The sequence below is a fragment of the Trichechus manatus genome, unplaced genomic scaffold (assembly GCF_000243295.1).
Source record: "Trichechus manatus latirostris isolate Lorelei unplaced genomic scaffold, TriManLat1.0 scaffold00009, whole genome shotgun sequence".
Taxonomy (NCBI): Eukaryota; Metazoa; Chordata; class Mammalia; order Sirenia; family Trichechidae; genus Trichechus; species Trichechus manatus.
Window position 1 is genome coordinate 19804018 of NW_004443945.1, and position 13334 is coordinate 19817351.

Consider the following 13334-nt stretch of genomic DNA (forward strand, 5'->3'; position numbering starts at 1 on the left):
AGGGTTAATGTGTTGTGGGGTTGTTAACCAATGTCATAAAACAACATGTGTACTACTGTTTCATGAGAAACTATTTGTTCTGTAAGCCTTCCCCTGAAGTACAATAAAATATTTAAAAAAAAAAAAGTTTGTAATTCTAGATACTCTTTGGCCCAAAAGACTGGGAATCGGATCTAACAAGAGAATATTTTTCTTTGCTGTTTGAGCAATCTGATTAGGCCTAGACACAAGGAAGTTTTGTATACAGTTGGGTAGTCTGATATCACTAAGTGGTGGCTTCTTCCTATTTTGACCCGACCCATTGCCGTCAAGTCGATTCTGACTCATAGCGACCCTAGAGGATAGAGTAGAACTGGCCCATAGGGATTCCAAGGAGTGGCTGGTGGATTCAAACTGCCCACCTTTTGGTTAGCAGCTGCACTCTTAACTACTATGCCACCAGAGCTCACTTACTGTTCAAAGTCCACACAAAATACTTTCAACCACACAAAATAATTTCAACTTCCTGGGTCACAAAAAGACCTCAAAAGAGAAAGCAGATGAATCAATTCAATTCTTTGACCAATCTTGGAAAAACAGCCAAGTTCATCTCTTCTGACACTGGAGCATATCATTAGCCAGATTGTGCCACCATTTTCTTGATGAAGCTCCCTAAATAAAAATACTAATTTTTTGCCCTCTTCTGCTCACACAACTCTGCCTACCAAGTTAAGAACGAACTCTACCTCCTGGCATTCAAGACTGACAATAGGCCCCAACCTACAGTTATGACCTTATCTCCCATTATTGCTTCTTCCGCCAACCAAACTGCTTCCAAACTCTTCATATTATAATTATTTGATTTATCTTACTGAGTTGCAAAGTTACTGAAACAAGAGACTTGGTATTTATCCATCTTGTTTCCCACAATGTCTATCAATATATTATATAGGACTGATATTAAATAAAGTTTTATTAGATGCAATTAGCTCAATGAAATTATCATCATTAATCATATAGTCTTTAGCATCCAGTTAATCATGGTACCAATAACAATAAATATCGACTAGTTTTGAGCATCTCCTAAGCCATGAAATTTTCGATACCTTATCTCTTAACCTTCACAACAAGATGCATATTCCTTTTCTCAGAAAAGAAAGGCGTGGAGAGATTAAATGAGATCACACAGCTAGTCAATGCCAGCATGGACTTTAAACTCTTGCCTGTCTGACTATGCTTTTTCTTCTAGACCACATTGTCTAATAAATATGGAAGGTCTGGCTTTAGAATGTTGGACAGAGTTGCTAAGCCTGCCTGCTGATCTATCGTAGAAAGAGAACCACCTTCTCTCTTTTCAATTAAAACTTAGGGGAGGATCATTGTTGGCTGATTTGTACCTTCTTCACATTTCAATGGAAACTAAATTTTCTAAAATGGCATCTCTTCTACATGTAGGAAGAAAAAATGCAGGATGCAATACTTAAGATTTCAAGATGAGTTGTACAAAAAGATTTTTTCCCCTTCATTATTAAGATATATGTGCAGTTCTTGTGTCTTGAAAGATATATTTTTTGTAAACTAAAATGTGTTCTATTCCCTCCATTACCAAAATTTTTCTTTGATAATAAGTACTTTAAAAAAAAACCATTGCTGTTGAGCTGATTCTGACACAGAGCAACCTTATAGGACAGAGTAGAACTAGCCCATAGGGTTTCCAAGGCTGTAATCTTTATGGAAGCAGATTGCCACATCTTTCATGGAGTGGCTGGTGGGTTTGAACTGCTGACCTTTTGGTTAGCAGTCGAGCACTTAACCACTGCTCCACCAGGACTCCTTACTGAGTACTTAGAGAGACACTAGTCAGCAGAGTGGGAGGAGCATGGCCTTCAGAGTTAACTAGTTGCCAGTTAAACCTCATGAGTGTCAAAGTAGAACTGGGTTCTATAGGGTTTTCAAAGGCTGGCTTTTCAGAAGTAAATCACCAACACTTTCTTCTGTTGCCCCTCCGGATGGACTCGAACTGCCAACCTTTTGATTAGAGCCAACCTCATTAACTGTTGTACCATTCATGGACTCCTCTTTTCAGTTTAGTGTATTGTTTTTGCAAGAAAGAAGGAAAGGGCTCTGTTCTTCATTGATAGGCAAGTTTATTGTAATTTCTAAAGTCCATTAGAGTCTTTTAGAACCCGAAAATGTCTTCCCTTAAAGGCCTGACCTGCTCTCCGGCAGAGGTTTGCACTGAGGAAAGTCTATCATATTCAATTTAAGAAGTATTTCTACATAGAGGAAAGTAAGTTGGTATGATCAGTTAAATTTTCCCCTCCTTTCTTTAAGACTATCGTTTCTACTATAGGGATATTATTAAGGCCGATACCTATTGCCCTGTTTGTGAAGACCCATCAGGAGCTTTCAAATTTATTTCCCTAAAGTTTTGTTTGACTAAAGTGTTAGCATTATTTATCCTAACAAACATGAATCATGTAATTGGCTGGGTTTCTCAATTTTCTTTGGTTCCAGGAAGCTCAAAATCAAATTTATATTTTAATAACTTTTTAGGATTCTGTGATCTGCAAATCTGCATTTTCCTGATCCTATATTTATAAAAACTAAAGAATTTTTTTTTTAAAAAAGGAAATATCTGGAGGTATGAATCCTTCCGCTATGCTTAGAAGGACCTGGTTCCATACCATGTGTAATCTTTATATCTACTAGTTAGCATTCTTGTGAATGTCAAATATGGTAATGCATGTGAAGGTGCTTTGTTGTTCAGATCCTGGCCTAGAACCCTGCTGAATCATTCATATGGGGATACTACCTCTGTGGGAAGGTTCAAGGGTATGAGGTTCTGGGAGCCTGAGATAACCCCTATCATTCTTCTTCTGGAAGGAGCCAAGGTAGAGAACACCACAGTGCCTTTGGCCCTCACACTTCCTGCCCTCAGCAACCTGTTGAGAGATTGAATGAACATAAACCATAAATAAAAATAGAACTCTGACTCACAAGCTGCAGCATCCAGCCCAAGAAATCAAACCACTATCTTCAGATACCAGTCCAGGAGGCCAAACAATCCCTATAACAATAACCAATTGTAGTTGAGTCTATTCCAACTCATAGCGACACTACAGGACAGAGTAGAACTGCCCCATAGGGTTTTCAAGGCTGTAATCTTTATGAAAGCAGACTGCTACGTCTTTCTCCTGCGGAATGGGTGGCAGGTTCAAACTGCAGACCTTCTGGTTAGCAGCCGAGTGCTTAACCACTGCACCACCAGGGCTCCTTTCCCTGTAACAATGAGCTTACTTAATTTTTGTCCCCAGTTCCAATTCAGAACCAACCAGAGAAAGTCAATCTGCTCCCCTAACCAATCACACAGGATGCCCACCTCCCCATGCCAGCCACCTCCAATCAGGGCACACCTGAAGCCTTCCCTTTTTCACCATACACCTTTCCCACTCCCCTGCCTGCGTTTGAGTCTCTGCCAAATGCAAGTGATGGTGCTGACTCCCTTGCTGTAGCAAGCTCTGACAAAATAGCTTTTTCTGTTCTTATTTGGGCATTTGTTGTCTACTTCCATACTGTTCAAATCACATTTATACAAAAACTGAGTTAAGCAAGCACCACACCTTCTAGCCCCAAGTGACAACAGATCAGAATCCCCATAAAGAGCCTACAGGCAGTCTCCGGGTTAAGAATGAGATTAGTTCCTAAATTTATCTTTAAGTTGACTTTGCAGGTAAATCGAAACAAGTACAAACGGTTCTTACTTAGTGTCAGTCAAATGTTTGTCTTAGTATATAGTATATATTTTACCTTTCTGTGCATATAAACTCTCGAGGATTGAATTTTTTCTTCAGTTCTTGTAGCTTGAGAAATGCTGAGCGTGTTCTTCCCTATTGGTTTTCTAAGTCCAGTTCTTTGCACATTTCATTATAATACTTTACTTTGTCTTCTCCAGCCTCCCTTCGAAATCTTCTGCTCAGCTCTTTTACTTCATCATTTCTTCCATTTGCTTTAGCTACTCTACGTTCATAAGCAAGTTTCAGAGTCTCTTCTGACATCCATTTTGGTCTTTTCTTTCTTTCTGGTCTTTTTAATGACCTTTTGCTTTCTTCATGTATGATGTCCTTGATGTCATTCCACAGCTTGTCCAGTCTTTGGTCATTAGTGTTCAGTGCGTCAAATATATTCTTGAGATGGTCTCTAAATTCAGGTGGGATATACTCAAGGTCATATTTTGGCTCTCTTGGACTTGCTCTAATTTCCTTCAGCTTCACCTTCAACTTGCATAAGAACAATTGATGGTCTGTTCTGCAGTTGGCCCTTGACCTTGTTCTGACTGATGATATTGAGCTTTTCCATCATCTCTTTCCACAACTGTAGTCAATTGATTCCTGTGTATTCCATCCAGTGAGGTCCATGTGTATAGTTGCCATTTATGTTGTTGAAAAAAGGTATTTGCAATGAAAAATCATTGGTTTTGCAAAATTCTATTATGTGATCTCCGGTGGTGTTTCTATCACCAAGGCGATTCTTTTCCAACTACTGATCCTTCTTTGTTTCCAACTTTTGCATTCCAATCACTAGTAACTATCAATGCATCTTGATTGCATGTTAGGTCAATTTCAGATTGCAGAAGTTGGTAAAAATCTTTGATTTCCTCATCTTTGGCATTAGTGGTTGGTGCATAAATTTAAATAATAGTCGTATTAAGTGGTCTTCCTTGTAGGCATATGGATATTATCCTATCACTGGCAGCATTGTACTTCAGGCTACATCTTGAAATTTAAGTCTCGAGTTGCAATCCTGAAGGATTCTATAGGGAAAATATTGAATGATGCAGGAAGCTTCAAAAGAAGATGGAAGGAATACACAGGGTCACTGTACCAAAAAGAATTGGTTGATGTTCAACTATTTCAGGAGGTAGCATATGATCAAGAACCTATGGTACTGAAGGAAGAAGTCCAAGTTGCACTGAAGAAAATAGTGAAAGACAAGGCTCCAGGAATTGATGGAATATCAATTGAGATGTTTCAACAAACAGATGCAGCACTGGAGGTGCTCACTCATTGTCTTAGTTATCTAGCACTGCTATAAAAGAAATACCACAAGTGGATGGCTTTAACAAAGAGAAATTTATTTCCTCACAGTAAAGTAGGCTAAAAGTCCAAATTCAGGGAGTCAGTTCCAGGGGAAGGCTTTCTCTCTCCGTTGGCTCTGGAGGAAGGCCATTCTCATCAATCTTCCCCTGGACTAGGAGCTTCTCCACACAGGAACCCCAGATCCAAAGGATGCACTCTGCTCCTGGCACTGCTTTCTTGATGGTATGAGGTCCCCCCCCCCTTCTCTCTGCTCATTTATCTCTTTCATATCCCAAGAGAAACAAGTTCAAGATACAGTCCAATCCCATAGGTTGAGTCCTGCCTCATCAACACAACTGCTGCCCACCACCACCCCCATTAACATCATAGAGGCAGGATTTACAACACATAGGAAAATCACATCAGATGACAAAATGGTGGGCAATCACACGATACTGGGACTCATGGCCCAGCCAAACTGATACACACATTTTTGGGGGAAACAATTCAATCTATGACACTCATCTATGTCAAGAAATTTGAAAGACAGCTTCCTGGCCAATTGACTGGAAGAGATACACATTTGTGCCCATTCCAAAGAAAGGTGATCCAACAGAATGCAGAAATTATTGAACAGTATCATTAATATCACACACAAGGAAAATTTTGCTGAAGATCATTCAAAAGCGGTTGCTGCAGTACATCAACAGGGAACTGACAGAAGTTCAAGCCGGATTCAGAAGAGGGTGTAGAACAAGGGATGTCATATGGATCTCGATTGAAAGCAGAGAATACCAGAAAGATGTTTACCTGTGTTTTATTGACTATGCAAAGACATTTGACTGTGTGGATCATAACAGATTATGGATAACACTGAGAAGAATGGGAATTCTAGAGCACTTAACAGTGCTCATGAGGAACCTGTACATAGACCAAGAGGTAGTCCTTCAAACAGAACAAGGGGTTACTTCGAGGTTTAAAGTCAGGAAAGGTGCGTGTCAGGGTTATGTCCTTCCACCATACTGATTCAACCTGTATGCTGAGCAAATTATCCAAGAAGCTGGACTATATGAAGAAGAACGTGGCTTTTCAGGATTGGAGGAAAACTCTTTAACAACCTGTGATATGCGGACGACACAACCTTTCTTGCTGAAAGTAAAGAGAACTTGAAGCCTTTACTGAAGATCAAAGACTACAGCCTTCAGTATGGATTACACCTCAACATAAAGAAGACAAATATCCTCACAACTGGACCAATAAGCAACAGCATGATAAATGGAAAAAATATTGGAGTTGTCAAGGACATAATTTTACTTAGATCTGCAATCAACGTTCAAAGAAGCAGCAGTTAAGAAATCAAAGGATGTATTGCATCGGGCAAATCTGCTGCAAAAGACCTCTTAAAGTGTTAAAAGGAAAGATGTCACTTTAAGGACTAAGATGCGCCTGATCCAAGCCATGGTATTTCCAGTCGCCTCATATGCACGCAAAAGCTGGACAATGAATAAGGAAAACCAAAGAGGAAATGATTCCTTCGAATTATGGTGTTGGTGAAGAATACTGAATACACCATGGATACACAAGGATCATGAGGATGGCACAGGACTGGGCAGTTTTCCATTCTGTTGTACAAAGTGTTGCTATGAATCAGAAGCGACTCGACGGCCCCTAACAACAACATGCATGTAAAACACTTAAGAAACACTTTCAAACCACACAATATTTTTGTGAGCACCACGAAGTAGTGCCTGTGTTCATTATTATGAACCATTATATGTATTTAACTCAAATTTGTAACATAAAAGTCCTGGGAGTCCATTCTCAAGTATGAGTTGTCTGTAAGTCAGATGTTCATAACCCAGGGCCTGCGTGTAGTTACCTCTCTGTATTTTTCCATGTTTATGGTTATATTCGTAAACTGCTTCATATTCTCTATCAGAAGAACATATGCAGAAAAAAGAAAAAGAGGAGAGCAGGATGAAACAGGTTTTTTTTTAGCATGACATAAACAACAGTTTTTACCAAAATAACGCCATACCCTACATTTCTTCAACAGAAAAACAAGTCAATTCCATTTTATGAGCAAACACTAAGAAAGCTAATGAGATCTGGAATTTTTCTAGTGGAAAATACAGGTCTACCCATGTTTAAACCAAGGAACTAGTTGTCTTTTAAATTTTTACAGAATTTTCCAAGGTGAACTGTAATTAGTTGAGTGGAAGCTAAATAAAACCTGATACTAAAGCGACTGGCTTTTGAATATTCTGTGTCTAATGTCCCAGTGTATTCACAACTTGCTAGATGGGTGTAATCCTGCAGCTGCTGCACTTTTCAGTCTTTCCATTTATTCCACAACAGCTTTCTTCCCTATTTACAAAGAAAATATTTTTGGAAAAAATATTCAAATGAGAAGACATAATAGCACTTGAAATGGAAGTCTTTGATGTTAAAAAAAAAACAATATACATTGAGGAATCTGAAATGTAGAACTGTTTCATTATTAATGAATCCATGTGCAAATTCATGAGTTCATTCTCTGTTGACCTTTCATAAAGTATAGAGAAGTTTGTTTTAGAAGCACACCAGCTGATGACCTTAAATCAGTTTAGCATGTGGTCTCTGAAAATTATACCTGGTATTATAGCCTCATATTAATGGACTAATGAACCTGAGCCTTTAAAAGTTTCAGTAAGTCTTTTCGATTTTGAGGGTTAATTAATTGCTTTAGTAAATAAATGCTGATTTGGGGTATTATTTGAATTTAAATGTGGCAGACAGTCAGAGAAGACCAAGCAGAATGTTTTTAAAGTTGTTAATGCAAAATTATTTTCACTTCACACAAATCTAAAAAGTTGCTGGTTTTCTATTCTTCTTCAATGAATCCTGATGTCTTGCATGGTCCCCAACATTTATCCAAAGCAATGATAGACAAATATATATATAACATATACAAATATACAATATTTATCTATGGTAACTATTATTGATTGAATTGTGTCCCCCCAAAAAGATATGTTGAAGTTCTAACCCTTGTACCTGTAAAGGTGACCTTGTTTGAAAATAGAGTCTTTGAAGACGTTCTCAGTTAGATTACACGAGGTCATACTGGAGTAGGGCTGGTTTTAATCCAATATGAGTGATATCCTTATAAAAAGAGGAGAAGAGACATGGAGATAGGCACAGAGGGAAGGCATGTGAAGACAAAGACAGAGATTGGAGTGATCTATACATGAAGGAATGAATAAGGATCCTCGGACGTCACCAGAAGCTAGGAGAGAAGAATGAAACAAATTCTTCTTCAGAGCTCTCAGAAGGAATCAGCATGGCCCACACCCTGATTTTGGACCCATGACCTCCAGAACTGTGAGACAATACATTTCTGTTCTTATAAGCCATCCAGGTTGTGATGCTTTGTTATGTCAGTCCTAGGAAATAAATACAGTAACCATTTCTAACATAGCTGAAAAGTTACAACAGCTACTTTTGGCAGAAGAGACATATTCCTTACTCTGTCCAATCTGAAGCAAATTCACTTCTTTAGCTCTTCAGGTTGTTATAAAAAGAAAAGTTGTCTCTTTTACAACAGATTGGAACACCTTAAATGTAGGTATCTTTCAAGCTTTGCCACTAACTTGCTGTGTGACCTTGGGTAAGTTAATTAACCACTCCTATAAGTCTCAGGTCTTAGTCTATTCAACAGAGAAGACAACCTCAGAGGGTTGTGAAAAGTAAATGGGATGCACACGTAAAGCCCTCAGCTCCCTGCCTGGCACACTATGAACACTGTGGCTTGCGCTTTCTTTGCTCATCAACCTGTTGAGCACCAGTTATGTGCCAGCTTCTCTGCCAAGTGTTGGAAATACAGAAATGAAGGCAACATGGTTTCTGTCCAAGAGCCTGTGCTTGCAGCCTAGTTGAGGACATAGATACGTGAGTGTGATAAGTGCAATACGAAAGATATAAATAAACAAAGCACTATGATAGCAAGAATTGGGGAAGACTTCGCTGAAGTGATATTCAAGCTGGGTTTGGAAGCTTGGGAAGGCAGGAAAGGGAGAAGGGCAGTCTAGGGAAGAGACTCAGCATGGGCACAGGCAGAGATGGGAAAGGATATTTGATAGACCTTTCAGTGTCTAAGGAGCCCTGGTAGCACAGTGGTTAAGAGCTACAGCTGCTAATCAAAAAGTGGGCAGTTTGAATCCACCAGCTGCTCCTTGGAAACCCTATGGGGCAGTTCTATTCTGTCCTATAGGTTCGCTATGAGTAGGAATTGACTTGATGGTAATGGGTTTGGGTTTTTTCAGTGTTTAAGAAAGTGCATTAGGTGTGGGATGGCATATGGGAGTACGCCCACGAGCATATATAGGTTCAGCAGAGGATATTTCTACATATGTATTTATATGTGCTGCAAATATATCCATGTATATAGTAGAGCACACAGGGGGCACAGTTATGAAAACTTCCTAGCCATAACCAAACACCTTGAGGGACTGAGTCACTGGGCTTGAGGGCTTAGGACCAGAGTCTTCTCAGAAGACATCTAGGTCAACTGGCATAACATAGTCCATAAAGACAATGTTCTACATCCTACTTTGGTGAGTAATGACTGAGATCTCAAAAGCTTGCAAGCGGCCATCTAAGACACAAGAATTGGTCTGTTCTCGTCCAGAGCAAAAAAGAGTGAAGAAAATCAAAGTCTCAAGGAAACAATTAGTCCAAAGGACTAATGGACCACACGAACCACAGCCTCCACTAGCCTGAGACCAGAAGAACTAGATGTTGCCCAGCTATCAGTACTGACCACTCTGATGGGGATCACAGCAGCAGGTACTGGACAGAGTTGGAGAAAAATGTAGAACAAAATTCAAATTCATAAAAAAAGACCATACTTACTGGTCTGATAGAGACTGGAGGAACCCACAAGACTATGGCCCTTAGACACCCTTCAGACTTGGAACTGAACCCACTCCCAGAGATCATCTCTCAGCCAAACAATAGACAGGTCTATAAAGTGAACAATAACACCTGTGAGGAACGTGCTTCTCAGAATAATCAACTATACCAGACCAAAAGGGCAGCATTTGTCCAAAATCAAAGTTCAGAAGGCAAGAAGGGACAGGAAAGATGGGCAAATGGAAACCGGGAGCCTGGGGAGGACATGGGTAGAGTGCTGTCACATTGAGGATATCGCAACTATAGTCATGAGACAAAATATGTATAAATTGTTGAATGGGAAACTAATTTGCTCTGTGAACTTTCACCCAAACCATAATAAAATTCTCAAAAATAAAATAAAGTTCTGTACATGGTGAAAGCATTTAATGAAAATGCATTGAGGATCATTTCTATTGCTCACTTTCTCTATCTTGCTATTTAGGAGAGGTCATGGTGGCACATGGTGGAGCTCTGGTGGCACAGTGGTTAAGTGTTTGGCTGCTAACCAAAAGATCAGCAGTTCAAATCCACTAGCTGCTTCTTGGAAACCCTGTGGGGAGTTTCTACCATGTCTTATAAGGTCGCTATGAGTCGGAATCGACTCGATGGCAATGGGTTTGGTTTTCGGGTTTTCATAGAATAATGTTGTGTTGTGGTTCCTCCCCACCCCCCCCAATGCACTGAATGTTGTCTGGATAAATTAATTCCAAGCAATACCTGGCCTGTCTCCTGGTGCCTGTATCCACCAGTCACATGCAGTTGTACTCATTTCTGTTCTTTTACTTACTAAGTATCTAGGAATAATTATATTTTCAGAGACCAGCTTGCTGAGGTTGGTGTTGGGGCGAAGGGAAGAGAGGTAGGAGAGGTTTGGCAGCAGCATCTAAGGTTACAGGTGTAAATTCGATTCCTCAAATCAGTTCACTACCTGAGTGCTCCTGGTGAGAAGTTATTTTCTTTGTCAGCAGTTTTCTTCTCAGAGCCCTCAGTAGAGTTTTACAACTTTAATTAAGGCAATTTATAAAGGAGGATGCACAAAGTATAAGGAAATATTGTAAGATAAGAACAAATGACCAAAAAAAAAGACAAATAAGAAAGATGAAACAAAGGGAAAACAAAAAGTAGGAAAGGAATCTGGAATGCTGGAATAATGTTAATGGAAAAATCACTTAACCATGAACTTACCATAAGTTTCCTAGAAGCCAAAGCAAGGAAGAAAACCAGAAACAGTTCACATTGTCTACAACTATGCTGTCCAAGGTAGCCACTAGAATTTGAAATGTGGCTAGTTCAAATCAAGATGTACTCTAAGTATAAAATAAACATCATATTTCAAAGACTTAGTACAAAAAAAGTAAAGTATCACATTAATAATTTGTATATTGATTACATGGTGAAATGATAATATTTTTCATATAATGAGTTAGCTATATTATTAAAATTAATGTCACTTGTGGGTTTTTTTTTTTTTTACTTTTTAAAGATGAGGCTGCTAGAAAATTTAAAAGTACGTATGTGGCTCACATTTATGGCTCACATTGTATTTCTACCGGACAGTGTTGGTCTGTAAGATCAAAGCACCCATTAGCTGATGAATGGATAAATAAAATATGGCACATCCATACTAGGGACTGATAGATGCTACAACAAGAAGAACCTTTGAAAATGCTACGCAAATTGAAGAAGCCAGGTACAAAAGACCACATGATGGTTATTTCTAGCACCTAGGCAAGAAACGCCTCTCTAAGGGCACTCTTTGGAAATCACGTCATCAGTATGCAATTTAATATCAATACTCAATGTCAATCTCAGTACCCAATATCAATATCAATACTCAATTATTGATATTCTCAGTAAAGAAAGGGATTAGTTTTGCAAAACTGTCTTTTATAGTGTTTTCAATATCTGCCAATGGCATCACAGTCAATTCAGTAAACACTTATATGCTAATAACTCCCTAAGTCCTATCTTCAGCCCAGACTTCTCAAAACTTCTTACCCATGTATTTTTAATGTCCCCACATGTATGTCAAGTTCAATAAGCTCAAAACACTATTCTTCCTACATTTTCTATCTAGTTGGTGTTACCATCTTCCATCCAGTCACCAATGTTAGAAGCCTAGAAGCCCTTGACTTTTCACCATCCTTCACTTCCACACCATTCCATCCCTCTGCCAATTCAGCCTTCCAAATAGTTCTTGCATCTCTGCCCTCATCTCTATTCCATCTCCACTCTCCTCCCTCAGGCCCTCATCATCTCCAACTGAGACGATTATAGTAGCCCCTTAGTTGGTCTCTGCTCCAGGCTGGTTCCCCTCAAGTCCATTCTCCCCACCCGCTGGCGCAATCAATCTGAAATGCAATGGATTTCCATCATCTGCAGCATAGAGTTCAGGAAAGCAAACATGGCCTCTATGACCCTGCCTCCCTCTCTCTTATCTCTTGACACTCTTTGCTGCCTTTGAGTAGCCTATGTCTGCCTGAACACCTGCTGGCTCCTCCTGAAATTGAAGTGGCCAATTCTTTCTCATCCTGTCAGCTCTGCTCAGGGATACCTCCTCATAGGCCCAGATATAGATCCCTGTCACTACACTTTCATTATGGTATCGTCTTGTCTTCCCCACAAACTGTGGGCTGCCTAGGGGACAGGATCATGCCCATGTTTTCCTTATCTCTGAAGTACCAATGCAGGTCTTGACATAACAATGCTTAATAAATGTTTGTTGAATGATGGAAGAGCCACAGGTTAAAAAAAAAAAATGATTTAAATTTTGGATCTAAGTAAAAGTTTAAGAAGTTCCAGTGGCCAAATTTGTAAGCGCTGAATGTCCTTGCTTATCTCTATGAAGACAAGAATCATGTCTATTTTTCCCACCACTATGTCTCCTATGTCATTCAGTATTTGCTGGATGGGTGGATGGGAAAAAAAACAAATGCGTGAACAAAGATACAGGCAAAGAAATGGATTGAAAACAAACCACTTTCACAGGTATGAGGCCTGACATTCACAAAATTCTATCTTTGTCATCTCCCAAACCAGTTAGATTACTCAGTATCCAACACCCTGGGAACTTGGGAAGCATTTATTTTGGCCTTGAACAAATAATTACCCAACTGAACGTGACAATGCAGGTGTCATATACTGCTGTATTCCCTGGATCCACCAACGTCGTAAGGCCTGAATGAATATACCCCAGTTTCTAAAGGGACAGCCGTGACCTTCTTTGCTGTCATTATGGAGTGAAAATGCTCACATGCCTGGAGTTCTCCAGAAACCACATCTAGACCGTTTGATTCATACAAAACAGATGGATGCATCACATCAGCGCATTGGCTTCACAAG